This window comes from Euprymna scolopes, chromosome 19 (genome assembly GCF_053919585.1).
Source record: "Euprymna scolopes isolate OS-2025 chromosome 19, ASM5391958v1, whole genome shotgun sequence".
NCBI classification, from domain to species: Eukaryota; Metazoa; Mollusca; class Cephalopoda; order Sepiida; family Sepiolidae; genus Euprymna; species Euprymna scolopes.
In genome coordinates, this window is record NC_136500.1 from 38784535 (window position 1) to 38790610 (window position 6076).

Consider the following 6076-nt stretch of genomic DNA (forward strand, 5'->3'; position numbering starts at 1 on the left):
ATATTACTAAAACAATAATCTGTTACTGATTTCGATTCTTTATGAATCTCTAAATATTTAAGAATAGAGTCAGTTATTTATTCCAGATTATCATTAAAACACAAGTTAAGTATGCAAATGTTTTTTTTTCAAGCATAAAGATACACTCGTGAAAGATGATCTATAGATTTTTGTTTTATCGGTAATATACAACCAATAAATATTTATTATTTTATCATTATTATCAGCAGTGAAACCAAAATCATATAAAAAACAATTAAAAGAATCGTTTATGGCATCAGAAATTAGGCACATTTTTCCGGTTCTCTGATACCCCAAAGTTCTTATATATATATATATATATATATATATATATATATATATATATATATATATATATATATATATATATATTTCATAATGTTTTAAGGGATACAGAATTTAAATATTGCAATTAGGAAGGGAAGACTTTTATGATTCATTATTAAAAGTAAATTTGTATATATATATATATATATATATATATATATATATATATTCCTTTAATCTTCTCTCCAAAAAGGGGGGGAAAAGGGGAACAGGAGAGGAAAGAAAGAAAAATGAGGAGCCAGCTGACCGGTTTCGACCCTCGCTTCTCAAAGCTGTATCGAGGGAATTTTTAAAACAAAGAATGAAAAAGCGATTAAAATTGCGTTTTATTCAATTTACGGGGAGAAAAACAAAAGTGGGGAAACGATTAAAATGAAACAGAGTTATGGTCGAATACCCTAGAGATTAATCACATTCAAACCCAGGAGGCATCCCCTTTGCTTGCAAAGGGAAGGTTTTCTTAGTCGAACGTGAATAGTCTCTAAGATCTTAAGATGATATAGTGAATGAGCATGACTCAGAATAGAAAAAGAGTCCGTGCTAAAGTTCGCTGCACAAGACGGGTTTTTAAGTAAATGATCAGTAATTGAAGACCCGTATGTGTTAGTAACAACGTCTGTTGCCTGGTAGGTTCCATTCCTAATTTTACTGGGTACATGTTGTTGAATTCTTCCATCTAATCTTAATGTGGTTCGACCCAAGTAGTTTGGGGGGGGGTAGAACGTCTTTTCGAGAAGATGGTAATAAAGTTCTCATAGAGAACACAATACGCACATTGGCAGCAAAATAACATCCATTAACTGCTGAACTTATTTGTTTGGCAAATTTCTCACTTACTGTACCCAACCAAGGCAAACAAAGATAAATTGGACATTTGGCCACTATATTCTCTTTAATTCGAGAGAATTCAGCCAATTTCCTTTGAATAACTGACCTAATCACATCTAGTGGGTACCCGTTTTTGGATAAAGTATCCGTAATTGTTTCCAATTCCTCATCTAATTTTAACTTGGAACAAATCATAAGGGCACGATGTTTTAGGGTCCAAATTAGATTTATCTTACGTTTTTTAGGGCAAAATGAATCCCAACGAGTGTACAATCCTGTAAATGTTGGTTTACGGTATATAGATGTATGGTAACTAGATGGTGTTTTTATTACTAATACACCAAGGAAAGCTATGGATGAATTACACTCTCCCTCATAGGTGTACTTTAATGCAGGATGCATTCCATTGAGTAAGTAGAAAAAAGGTGTTTGCTTCTGTTTGGTTATTAAATAAACAGAATGTGTCGTCAACATATCGGAAGTACACTAATGGTTTTATGGGTCCAGATAGTAAGCGCTCTTCATAGAACCCCACAAAAATATTCGCCATGGTCGGTCCAAGTACTGAGCCCATGGCCACACCATCTTTTTGCCAATACATAATATTGTTAAAATTAAATTCCACAGATGTCGTGGCAAATTTCATAAGTTCAATAAAGATGTTTTCAGGAATATGAGGAGGTGATATCCAGCCCCGATATATATATATATATATATATATATATATATATATATATATATATATATATATATATATATATATATATATGTATATATTCTATGAATATTGCAATCATGTGGGGAAGACTTTTATTGTTCATGATTAAAAGTAAAACACTTTTTTTTAATTAAAAAAGGAAAAGGAGAAGAAAGAAAAAATAAAGGCGGAGGAGAGTCAGCTGACCGGTTTCGCCCTCGTTTTTCTAAAGCAGAATCGAGGAATTTGAGATTAAAAAGGAAGGAAAGAAAAAAAAAACAATGGAAAATGTACATAATTAAATTAAAGCTGTGTTGCGTTATATTTACAGATGAAAAACAAAAATAAAAAACAGGGAAGCAATTAAAATAACACAGCGTTATGATATTATTTTCGAAAACTCTAGAGTTAATCACGTTTAGACATTCTCTCTGTTTTCAGAGAGAAGGCCTCCTGCATAAAACGTGAATAGTCTCCAAGATCTTAAGATGGAATGTGGAGTGAGCACGACTCAGAATTGAAAATAAGCCAATGCTAAAGTGCGCTGCACATGACGAGTTTTAAAGCAAAAACATCCGTTGCTCGGTATGCCCTATTTCTGATTTTGCTGGGTACATCCCATCCAATCTTAACATCGTTCAACTCATGTAGCCGACACCACAACTACACTTAAAATTGTAAATTACATTATTATTATGATAGGGAGGTAGAACATCTTTTCGAGAGGATACTATTAAGATTTCCATAGAAAATGCAACACGTACATTTGAAACAAAATAGCATGTTAGGACGTTTGAGCAGATTTGTTTGGCAAATTTCTCACTTAGTGTCCCCAACCACGATAGATGTCACCGTATTAATTTTGGAAAACTCGGTTATTTTTCTTAACATGACTGATCTAATCACATCAAGAGGGTACCTATTCTTGAATAGAGTATCGGTAATAATTTTCAATTCCTCATCCAATTTTAATTTCAAATAAATCATCAGGACACGATGTGCTAGGGTCCAAATTTAATTAATTATACGATTTTTAGGGCAACACATACAAATTATATATATATATATATATATATATGTATGTATGTATGTATGTATGTATGTGTGTGTGTGTGTGTGTGTGTGTGTGTTATAATTTCGCAATAACCAAGACAACGATATATTATAACAGGTTTATCATAAGAAATACATCTTAATATCATTATTATTATTATTATTATTATTATTATGAAAATAATTATAATAATTATATTCATAACTATTGATTCAAAGATATCCGGAGTATTTTGTATCTAAGGATATCAAATAAACTCCTAAATACGATAGTGGATGTTGAATATTGAAAATAAAGCATTAATAAAATTTGGGTGTATATAAAGATGATTGTATACATAAAAATACAAAATTATTTATTTTATTATATATGACAAGAGTTTTAATCTGTTATTTTTTTCTCTGACGAGAAATATATTGTTTTGAAATGCCCGGATGTAAAGGATTAATACTTTTTTGAAATGCAAGCCTCTATATATCTATAAATTTTTCTCTCTCTCTCTCTCTCTCTCTCTCTCTCTCTCTCTATATATATATATATATATATATATATATATATATATATATATATATATATATATATATATATATATATATATATAAGTGGCCTTGTCTGTTTGCAAAACAAGTCTCAATCAAAGTGCTCTTTGTATATAGGGGATTCGGACCTGTCAAACAAGTTTTGGTTTATAACCGGTAAAAATAGCTGCTAGGGTGTCAAAACTGATAAAATTTGGAACTTGGTAGGTGTAAATGGACTAAATGTATTATTTCTACGCATGTGCAAAAACACATTTATACGTAAAAGTTGGTTAATTTTTAGTTTTCTTATCCAGCTGTTGTTAGCTCAGATGGCAATGAAAAACGCTAGATGGCTATATGTTTTGGTTTCGATTCTAGATGATGGAACCCCAGTCATTTTTTAAAACTTTCAAAATCACTACTACTTATTAGGTACAATGTAATGATAAATAGAGTATTTTTCTATAATAATAAATACAGAATTTTCATTATTAAAAACTTATAGTTAAGTGTTTATTATGATCGGGCAACACCAGTCGACCTACTACTATATAATAAAATAAACAATTCCTGTCTTCAACTTTGAATAATATATTTGTTTTCATATACTCTTTATAGATTTCCTAACTTCCACACACACGTAATATATATGATATTTTGATTCATGCAGATTTCATATTTATTATTATAGAACCAATTCGATATAGATTATTATATTGTACCTAATATATAGTAACGACTTCATAATTTAAAAAAAATATATATAACTTGGGTGCCATAAGCTAGAATCGAAACCAAAACATGTAGCTCTTTAGCATTATATGTTACCATATAAGCTAAGTCTATATGAATATAGAAACTTAAAAAATAAACATTTTGCGCTCCAACTTATCGTTGCTGTTTGATCTATCGACAGATTGATAAGAAAGGTTCAAAATGAAGTGACTTCAAGCAATAAATGTATATTTGTGCATGCACAGAAGTAACAAGTTTAATTGCCTTACTCCTGTCAAAGTCAACTGATTATTTTTTTTTTCAATTTGACCGTTTAGTAGCTATTTTTACAGGCAAAAAATTAAATCGAAATTGTTCCACAACTCTAAATTCTCTTTATATCAAATTTCAAGTCTGTAGACCAGAAGTTCAGAGAGGAGTTTGGTGAAGACTGTTCCACACACACACACACACACACACACACACACACACACACACACACACACACACACACACACACAAGGTCACTTAAGGAACAATACTAAAATTTGATACCTTAACAACTGCACAAGATGACTAAAATTACTAGAAGCCATACTAAAAAAAAAACACAGCTCTTTTTTAACCGGATCTCATTTAACACCGGGACAAATATATTAACAGTATTTTATAACTAACAAGAAACTAAATAAATAAATAAACTATAAAATAGGAAAATCGAAATTAAAAAAGAAAATAAAAGTAATTCGCTCCGAACCCTTGCGCACCCACCTTTATAACCAATTAAAAAAATATATAAATACACCAAGCCTCAAAAAGAAAAAGAAAACTATAACAACAACGATCGCTACTAATGATAATCAGATGCAATGATAGAAAGCGCTTGAGAAGATTATGGCCGAACGACAACTTTTGGGCGCCATTTTATATAACATGAGAGCTGAAATTAAAAATACCACTTGGCGAATGGAAAAGATACCCAGAAAAATCAGAAAAAGAATAACTTTGTTGTGTTCAATCAGACGTGCTTGAATAATGACTTGCTGCCAAAATATACAAATATATATATATATAAAAAAAATATATATATATACAAATATATATATATACAAATATATATATATAGCCTATGCTAGAAATTTTTCATCCTAAATTCTACATAATTATGCACAATGTAGAAAATGTGCATAAATAGAACTGAGCATAATAGTTAAATTAAATCAATCATTCAATGAACAACCATAAAAAAAAATTAATGAACGTTTGCATAAAGTAATATTTACATCAGATAACCTTCATGAAGTTGCTCGCATATACATGACTGAGTATATTAAGAAGGTCGTTTTAATAATGTTTAAATAGAAAAATTAGGTTCTTAATATCAATGTAAATTTGATAGAATCTCAAATATATATATATATATATATATATATATATATATATATATATAGAGAGAGAGAGAGAGAGAGAGAGAGAGAGAGAGAGAGGAAGGTAGAGAGAGACTATTTTAGAAGTTCAAAACGTAGTATGATTACAAAAACCTGAAACATGCTCAGGGAATCGATATTGAACATGTTATTTCCCAGTTCTGTACGTTTCAAAAAAAAAAGCTTTATACGTAAAAATACCACAGAGCATCTGCAAGATATATTTTACAATGGATTCGAATTATTTCTCACATGAAAATCATATAATATTAAGTGCTTTATTGTAAAACAATATAAAACAAACATTAAAAACATCAATATATATATATATATATATATATATATATATATATATATATATATATGCAATATATATATGTATATATATATGTGTGTGTGTGTGTGTGTATATATTATGTATTCATATATGTGTATATGTATATATATATGTATATTCATATGTGTATAATTATGTGTATATATACAT